The sequence below is a fragment of the Crocuta crocuta genome, unplaced genomic scaffold (assembly GCF_008692635.1).
Source record: "Crocuta crocuta isolate KB4526 unplaced genomic scaffold, BGI_CrCroc_1.0 scaffold42, whole genome shotgun sequence".
In the NCBI taxonomy this organism is placed as follows: Eukaryota; Metazoa; Chordata; class Mammalia; order Carnivora; family Hyaenidae; genus Crocuta; species Crocuta crocuta.
This window is the reverse complement of record NW_027528744.1, coordinates 2,100,897-2,110,376: the sequence shown is the minus strand read 5'-3', so window position 1 is coordinate 2,110,376 and position 9,480 is coordinate 2,100,897.

The following is a 9,480-nucleotide window of genomic DNA, read 5'->3' as shown; positions in this document are numbered from 1 at the left end:
TATCAATGTCCTAACTTTTCAGTGGAGGGTTGGAAACGGAAAAAAAAAAATTTAGAATGACCAAGTTATTCAGTTACCTAAATAAGCTATAACCCATACGCTGCATTAAATAAATACAATTTTCTGAAATGTCTTTTTAATTTACCCCAAGCATGTTCTTCTTACACACCAATTAAATCTATTAGCCCACAGTTTTTTGAGTTTAAAATAGTAACATCAAGAACTACAAACAATATAGTAGCAAATCTGTTTAAGGGCATAAATGTGCACGCGTGTGTGCGCGCGACAGCAGTTGTATGCATAAATGCGTATTTAAGTATTCCTTTGATTTTGCTAAGATCTTTTTACAGAGCTCTCATTATTAAACAAATATTTCAAATGAATTTTTTCCCCTCACAGGGATAATTTTCTGATCATTCTTGTATTTACTGTTATTGGAACCAAGTGTATATATTGTTATATATTGTGGAAAGCCTTTGCTGTCAGTCAAAGCAGAGTCTGAGTACAGGCTCTACCACTTATGCGAACTTGAGCCAGTTACTTTGCTTCTCTGATCACCATCTGTAACATGAAGATAATAGCATGGATTCTAAAAATGCACACGAGCAAACTCTGCATAAGGAGGTGTAAGAAGATTGTATTCTGTCTGTCTCGCCTAAGGCTGCCCACTCTCTCCCCAGACTGTGACTCATCATCCAGAAAGTCCCTAATCTGCTGTCCAACCTGCTTTTCTCAACACCTCCAAGGCAGATTAATATCAGGATATACTTGNAAAAAAAAAAAAAAAAAAAAAAATCAGGATATATTTACATTTCCCAAGCTCAAGAAGCTTTAAATAAAGCTTCATTGATGGAGAAATAACTGACACAGGGAACCAGAATAGGCTCTGTTTGGATAGTATACCCAGACAATCTCCCCTCATGGACAGATGTTCATTTATTCATTTATAATGAAACTAACTGTCATAGATACCAAGCAGAGGGGGCCAGACCATTCTTTTCTGGTCTATAGATAAAAAGTAAAGCCAACCAATCAATGGGAAATTCCTTTGTAAATATGGAACCAAAGCAAAGGGGAATTAGATTGATCAAATGTTTTAACATCATCACACTAAAAGCCTAATAATGCAACCCATCTCACAATCGAGAGGACTTTAATAATATTAGTAGCTAACCCTGTGGAACACTTATGTGCCATGCACTGTTCTAAGCACTTTATATTAATTAGCTCATTTAATATTTATAAAAGCTCTTATAAGAAGTTCTATTATTATCTCCATTTTATAGTGAAGAAACTGGCACAAAGTAGTTAATTAATTTGGTTAGGATCATGAAGCAAGAACATGACAGAAAAAAAACAAGCTAGTCAATGGGGCCTAAACAGTGAGCACTATCTGTGGATTAGATGGAGTTTCTCCACTGGACAGTTTTTGGGCTGTGGACACTGTCAACCCCCACCTTTGTTTCTCATTTTCAGTATTACTCTTGATATGGACTCCTTCAGGCTCTCTAAGGAAGGAACATTTAAGTCATAGTTAAAGAAAAAGAAAGCTGTAATCTTACTACTAGGAAGAAGTGCTTCAGATAGCCAGAATCGTGTGTTCAGTGTTAGTATGAAAGAAAAGATAAAAGCAAACAGAATGCTGTCTAGATCTATTCATCTATTTGAGTCACAGACCAGTGTTGCAGAACTGGAAACCACTCTGTCCATGGCATAACTCCATTGTGATTTAAGTATTTTACCATCACAAGGAAATTGTACTTATTTCATTTGGTTGCAGGTTCAGAGTGGTTACAAGTATTCGGTGGGAGGGAGGGGAAACAGCAGTGGCAATAAGTAGGAAGTACTTTAAAAAATACAGGCTTTGGCATTGGATCCAGTTAGAACTCTGGGTCAACCTCTTACTAGTTTAGAGAAATTAATAATTAGCCCAATCTTGACTTTGGAGAAATGGAGAAAATATCAACCTCAGGATTAGTGTATAAAGCTATAGGTTTAAACACCAGAAACATAGTCCAAGTACAAGTCAGAAACTTACTCTTGTACCTTCAAACTTCCCTTTCTCAAGGTGTCATTTCTGCACACGTTCAAGAAAAGGAGTATTTCAATCTGAAAGAAACACAGAAACCTCCTAGACCCTACATTCAACTCTAACTACAACGTACCTCTTTGCTACAGTTGAAGTAACATTTTCATGGTGTCATTTACTCACACTGCCTTCCTTCCCTGCTTCCTTTAAGTCATATTCTATTTTGCACATGTATCATCCCACTATTTTACTTGCTGCTAAGGCCACCAAATGCTTCCATGTTGCTCGAGAAAATACCCATTCTTCATTTGATGCTGCCAGGACATTTTAGGGACATATGACATTGCAACGCATGGTCTGCTCCGTTTCCTCACCCTTGAGGGAACTCCTTCATTTCCATGCCTTACAGATGGTCTGTAGGCCAGTGAGTGCCAATGATATGGCTGCAACCAAAAATTTCTCCTGAGCCCCAAATTCAAGTATTTGCGTCTTTCATAACTAAACATGTTTTTAATATAATCATGGACTTTGGTAAATCTTCGACTTATTTTCCACAATTTGTTTCTCCTTCGTTCTTCATTCCTCCTCCCCCCGGGCCCCCCAATCAGCCAGTATCACTTGATTTCAATCAGCTACCAATGCCAGAAACTGGAGTCATTCTTTTCAGAGAGAGAGACAGAGACAGAGAGAGAGAGAGAGAGACAGAGAGAAAGAGAGAGAAAGAGGAAACCTCTCAAGGGTGCAGGAGTGGGGAAGGAGCAGGCAAAGAGGGAGATACAGATTTTGAAGCAGGCTCAGGCTCTAAACTGCCAGCATAGAGCCCGATGTGGGGCTTGGACTCATGAACTGTGAGATCATGACCTGAGCATAAGGCAGATGCTCAACTGACTAAGCCACCGAGGCGCCGCTAACTCTTCCTTTCCGTCTCCTTGGTTTAGACTTAAATTTCTCTTCTTTTTCTCATTTTTTAAGGTGAGAAGTTACGCATTTATAGATCTTTTCTATAGACCTTTCCTCTTGTTATACATGTAGTGTTATCAGTTTCCCTTTAAGGACAAGTTTCACTATACCCTGTATTTAGTAAATTGTATTTTTCTTTTTATTTTTTTTTAATATTTTTATTTATTTCTAGGAGAGAGAGAGAGAGAGAGAGAGTGAGCAGGGGAGGGTCAGAGAGAGAGGGAGTTACAGACTCTGAAACAGGCTCCAGGCTCTGAGCTGGCAGTCAGCATAGAGCCCGACGCGGGGCTCGAACCCACGAACCGCGAGATCATGACCTAAGCGAAAGTCGGATGCTTAACCGACTAAGCCACCCAGGCGCCCCTATATTTTTCTTTTTATTTGTTTCAAAGTATTTTCCAATTTATTTTGAGACCTCTTCTTTGATCCATCCATTATTTACTTTCTGAACATTTGGGACTTTCCAGCTAGCTTTCAGTTATTTTTAGTTTAATTACATCATGGTCTAAGAAGTTAAGTTATATGATTACTGTTCTTTTAAGTTTGTGAAGGTGCCTTCTATGATTTAGAAGGTTCTAGAATTTAGAATGCCACCTTGGTGAATGTTCAAAAGTATTATAGAACTGCAACTCTTGTGTGATAAGGAGGTCTATAAATGCCAATTAGCTTAATTTAATGGATATTGGTTCTCTCATTTATAGATCTACTGATTTTATGTCTGGTGGATTGATTAGTAATATAAATAGTAAAGCCACTGATAATATTAGGAGATTCATTTATTCTACCTTCAGCTTTATCAGTTTTTCTTCCATATATCTCACTGCTCTGTTAAGTTCATACATATTCGTTTTTAGTTCATACTGCTTCAGATTATGATGTCTCCTTGAACAATTAACCCCTTTATTATATAATGCCTCTATTCCTGATAATTCTTTGTTGTGAAGGCTATTTTGTCTGGAATTAATATAGCTTTCCAGTCTTCTTTTCATTAGTGTTAGCATAGTCTATCTTTCTCTAAATCCTTTCTCCTCATTGTTTGCTCTTTGAATTTCAACTTGAGAAGTTTCTATTGACATACTTAAAAGCTCAGATTCTTTTCTCAGCTATGTCTACTCTATTGACAAACCCATCAGAGGTGTTCTGTATTTCTCTTTCAGTGTTGTTGTTTTTTTTCCTGTCAAATATTTCATTTTAATTATTTAGTTCTCATTATTAAGGATAACACTACCAATTTTTCTGGCATGTAGTTCATTCTTTCCAGGAGAGCCCTTAGCATATTAATCATAGTTCCTTTAAAATCTGTCTGCTTTTTTTCAAGACCTAGGTCATAGCTCAACTGGTTCTGTTGACTCCTTTTGCTGTTCGAACTGTTTGTTTTGCCATTAGAGTGCCTAATTTTTTGGTTGGAAGATGGACGTATGCTGAGTGCTAAGTGTGGAGGTAAATAAACCTTAATATGAGGATTTAAGCTAATTTGGCTATGTTTTATATCTATTCCACCTATTGCTGCCAGACACTTCACATTCCACTAGTGCTCCTATTTTTGTCCCTATTCCTGACTTTTTCTGGCTTTTCTAAATGGTGTTTGCTTTTTACCATTCTTTGATCACCTAAAGTGGGTTTCTTTTAATCATTTAAGGTTATTATAAATATAGTTCCATTATTGTATTACAATTATGAGTATGTTACACCTTGAATCTGTACCAGTGCTGGGGTAAATGTGAGGGGGTTCCAGAGGGCCAGGGCTAGGGGTGTTCTTCAAAAGTGCAAGATCCTTCCAGTAGGAACAAGGAGGGGGTATCTGAAGTACTGGGACGTGCATGTAGGAGGTAAGCAGACCCCTCACCCTCTTGGTTCTACGTGGCCATGCCCTCTGTGACTACAGGTTTTCCTTACAGTTGGTCTGTCTGGATACGTGGGAGTGGGGGCTTGATCTGGTTTGAACTGGGCTCTGCCTCAGCCTCTCCAGAAACCTGGGGCCCTAGGCTTGGCAGCCAAAGGTTGAGGCCTTTTCTTTGAGCAGTTTCCAGCACAGGTGGAAGCTCCAGCTTCCTTCTGGGGGCTCAGCCACCAGGGGATTTAAACAGTAAATGTGATAGCCACGGTCACGGTCATCGCAGCAGAGTAGCTGGTGTTTCTAAATGGTGTTTGCTTTTTATCATTCTTTGATCACCTAAAGTGGGTTTCTTTTAATCATTTAAGGTTATTATAAATATAGTTCCATTATTGTATTACAATTATGAGTATGTTACACCTTGAATCTGTACCTATAATCCTTGAATTTTAGTTTTCTTTTTTTCCAGTCTCCCAGTCTAATCTATCCAAAATATTGCAAACTCAGTCTTTAAAATGTATTTTGCCCCTTCCTGTTTCCCTTTACTCAGGATCTTAGCATGATCTAAGTGCTATTTGATCTCATTTGGATTATTACAATAGCTTCCTAACTAAATGTTTTCTATTCTACTGCTATTCTCCATCAATCTCGTGCTACAAAGATTAGTATGATTAAGCTTGTGAAAGTATGAGCTGTCTTGCTTCTAATACTCTTTTGGCCAACTCATCCCCCTTTTCTTTTTTTCGAGTAAGCTATAAAATCTTTAAGTAGTTTACAAGGACCTACACACTTGGCCCTCTAATTTCCCTTAAAACATTATCTTCTCTCAAGAGTCAAGTCCAATTCCCTGCCTTCTTTTAGCTCCTCATATCCAGTAAGGTTTCCCTTTTGGCTTTACTTTTCCATTTTTCCCTCCCCCGCCCATTACTCAAATAATATATTCCTTACTTAGGCCTCTGCTTCTTCCGCCACCCAAAGGTATTTATTACTTTTTTATTCTAATAAAACCCTGTTATTTCTCTACAAACATCTATCGTTGTTCTAAAATATGCACTATTTGTAATGCTTTATTATCTGTATCCTCCAATTGTTCATTAAGGCACATACAATCAGACAATATTGATTTTATTCACTGCTGTACTCCCCATTTTGATATCTACCCACCTAACTCACAGAAGAAAATTTAATTTGCCTCTTTTCAGATTAAGTTGTAGAAAGCCAAAAAACGCAGTTGGGCATCCAGCTGAAAATGGCACACCAATGGAGAAAAAGAGTTGATATGACAAATATCAAGGGATTAATTAAGAAGCAGAAATGAGGGCCTTCTGCCCCATAGCTAGCATGTAGTCAACATGGATGCAGATGTAAAGTTTCTCTAGCACAAGGCAACAAGAAAGCCCGTAACCAATGAGGTAAGAAATAATAGTGTTTGCCCTGGGAGATATGCCGATATCCATCAAGCTAGCACCTGTATCCAGACTTGGGACTAGAGGAAGAAAAAAAAAATGGGGGAAATACAGTAGAGTACTATACTCCAGAAGGAGAACACACTTTGTCAACAAAGTAGTCAAAAACCTGCCAAAGAGAAGAAAATGGTATAAGTACTTGCCTGTCTTCTTAGAGAAATTGTAAGCAATCACTTGTGTGGATTCATTAATTCCTATTGACTATTTGGCAACAAAAACAAAGTAGAAAATTTAAATACGTTCTGAATATTAAAAGTGAAAAAGGCCTCTTTAATGTTGGGGGTCATAAAATTCCTACATATCAAGTAAAAAAATCAGAGTTACACTGCAGAAACTCAAAACAAGTAATATAGTATTTCAATTGAGAATCAGTTTAAACAAGTAAACAAAACCAACAAACTCCACAGAAGACTTCAGACCTAAAGAAATGGCATGTGATGGGGGCGCCTGGGTGACAGTCGGTTAAGCGTCCGACTTTCGCTTAGGTCATGATCTCGCGGTTCGTGGGTTCGAGCCCGGCGTCGGGCTCTGTGCTGACTGCCAGCTCAGAGCTTGGAGCCTATTTCAGAGTCTGTATCTCCCTCTCTCTCTGACCCTCCCCTGCTCACGCTGTCTCTCTCTCTCTCCTAGAAAAAAAAAAAAAAAGAAAAAAGAAAAAGAAATGGCATGTGATGGAAAAAAAGGGTACTTAATATAATTAAAGAAATTATAAATGGTATTAGAAGAATAATGAAGAATGAGAGACTATAAAAATGACAAGGCATGGATCACTAAATGATATTCTTGCCAAAATGTTTAATTTAGTCATGAAGAAACAGACAAAGTCAGGCTGTTCAACATTCCACAACATTTTACATGCCAACTGTCCTGGCTGCTTCAAAAATAACAATGCCATGAGAAGAAGAAGAAAAAAAGTAAAAGTTGTAGACTGGGTTTCTCAACCTTGGCATTATTGACATTTTGGACTGCAAATTCTCTGCTTTAGATGATGGTCTTGCACACTGTAGGATGTTTAGCACCATCTCCAGTCTCTACCCATTAGATGCCACTAGCTCTATCCACACGTCCCACACATTTTAAATTATGTATGAATAATGACACATCTTGGAAGATAAAATTGCCCCAGTGAAAAACACCGTTCTAGATTAAAGTTTCAAGTACACAAAAGCAAGGAAAATGAAACGCAGCATATGATCTTTCATTGGATCTTGGATTGAAATACAACAGTTTACAATCTACAATTTGGATACAACTGGAAAATTCTGAATATTGGTTGTAAAGAAAATACTGTATTAATGTTAACTTCTGGAATTTCTTGGGATATAAATATGGAATTAGTGAGAGGTATTTTGAGTATACATGTGCATGTGTATGCTTTAGGAGGGAGCAAATTAAGTGTGCTAATGTGGTAACATATTAATTATTCAATTTAGGTAAAAAAGCATTTATCTGTTTAATTATACTGATCTTTCAACTTTATTACAGAAGAAAAAGAGGTGTATAAACCTGAGAAAAATATCCTAGCCATTCTTCAAGGCCCATTTTAACCACCAACTTCTTTATAAATTTTTCCTCTCCTCTATTTATAACCTGCCCCCTGACAAAATAACCATAGACTTCAACCTATAGAAGTGAAATCATTTTTTAAAAAATCATTTTAATATTAGAATTCAGTTATACATATTAGTAGCATATTGGAAAGTGTATTGTAAGGAAATTGAAGATCTAATTTGTGATGTAACATACAGAAACAGAAGATATAAAATGTGAAAAAAAAAGATTAAAAGACAAAAAACTACAGTGAGATGATCTCCCATATCCCAAATGAGATTGCCAGAATCCACTGAAAAGGCATAGTTAAGAATTTTTCCAGAGATTCATGAATAAGTGCTGAAAATAAAAATCTAAATGAATTACGACTGACCCTCACTAGCATGAAGACACCAGCTGGGTGTCATACAGTTCAACTCAATTCTGAAACCATCATGATAGTATCAGATCACATAGGTTAAGAACTTAGTTCTACAAGTTACTTGGACATCTGAGCTACTGGCTGTATTATAAAAGGCTATAACCCAGAAGAACGCAGATGGAAGAGATGCAGAGCAAAATAAGAAAAGGACACAGAATTTCCCTGCCCTTTCCAGATCCACCCTTCTTCCCAACCATCTCCACGTGTTCACTAATCCCCAAGTTCTTCAGAACCCAGTCCTTTGGGTGTTTAAATGGATGCTTCGTTATTTAAGCATGATGGATAAGCATGATTGATTGGTCTTTGGCAGTCAATTCAACCATTAGCTCCTCTGCTCTTCCAGTGGGGGCATGGGTGTGAGGGAGTGGGACCAGAAGTTTCCACTCTCCAATCATCTGGATGGTTTCCCTGGCAACCAGCCCCCATCTTAGAAGCTTTTTACAAGTCATTCATTAAGATAAACTCACTTGTGGTTGAAAAGCATTTGCTCTATCAAGACAACTTTACTGCTTTTGTCACTTAGAAATTCCAAGAGTTTTAATAGCTCTGTGCCAGAAACAGGGACAAAAACCAAGTATTTATTTCTTATAATAAATCACATTCTTCTATTTGTTAAACAAGGAGATTCATCCCAGAAAACCATGCAAAAAGGGGTGAAAGCAATGTAAATCTAGATAAAATTGGCTATTAAGACAGTATTATTTGTGGAATTGAAAAATCTAAGACCAAAACATTGGGCAGCATTATATAAATTGGCTGGGGATTTATAATCATTAAAACACTCTAACATTCTCATATTGCATTGATGAAGGATGCTACTTGTTTTACAGTTATTTAAATAATGTTAGGTAGCACTAAAACAGTATAAAAAGACACTATTGCCAATTAAAGACAAAAAACAAAACCCAAAATAACTAAAATTTCCTACATTTAACCAATCCAATAGATGGCAAAAATCCTTATATTTAGAGAAGTGGGGAAATAAAACAGTGATAGGATAAAAGTCATATAGCAATTATATATCATCAGCAATTGTAATACATCAAACATTCCAGTGGGAAAAAAAGCAGCTTGCGAGGATAGATAAAACACTATCCCCACCCTTCGTATGATAACAGAAAACAAACAAAAAAACAACCACCAAATCTAGAATATAAGGACAAAGAACAGAAGTAGCTAAATGGGAAAAAAAAAAAAATCAAGCAAATACTAAACAAGA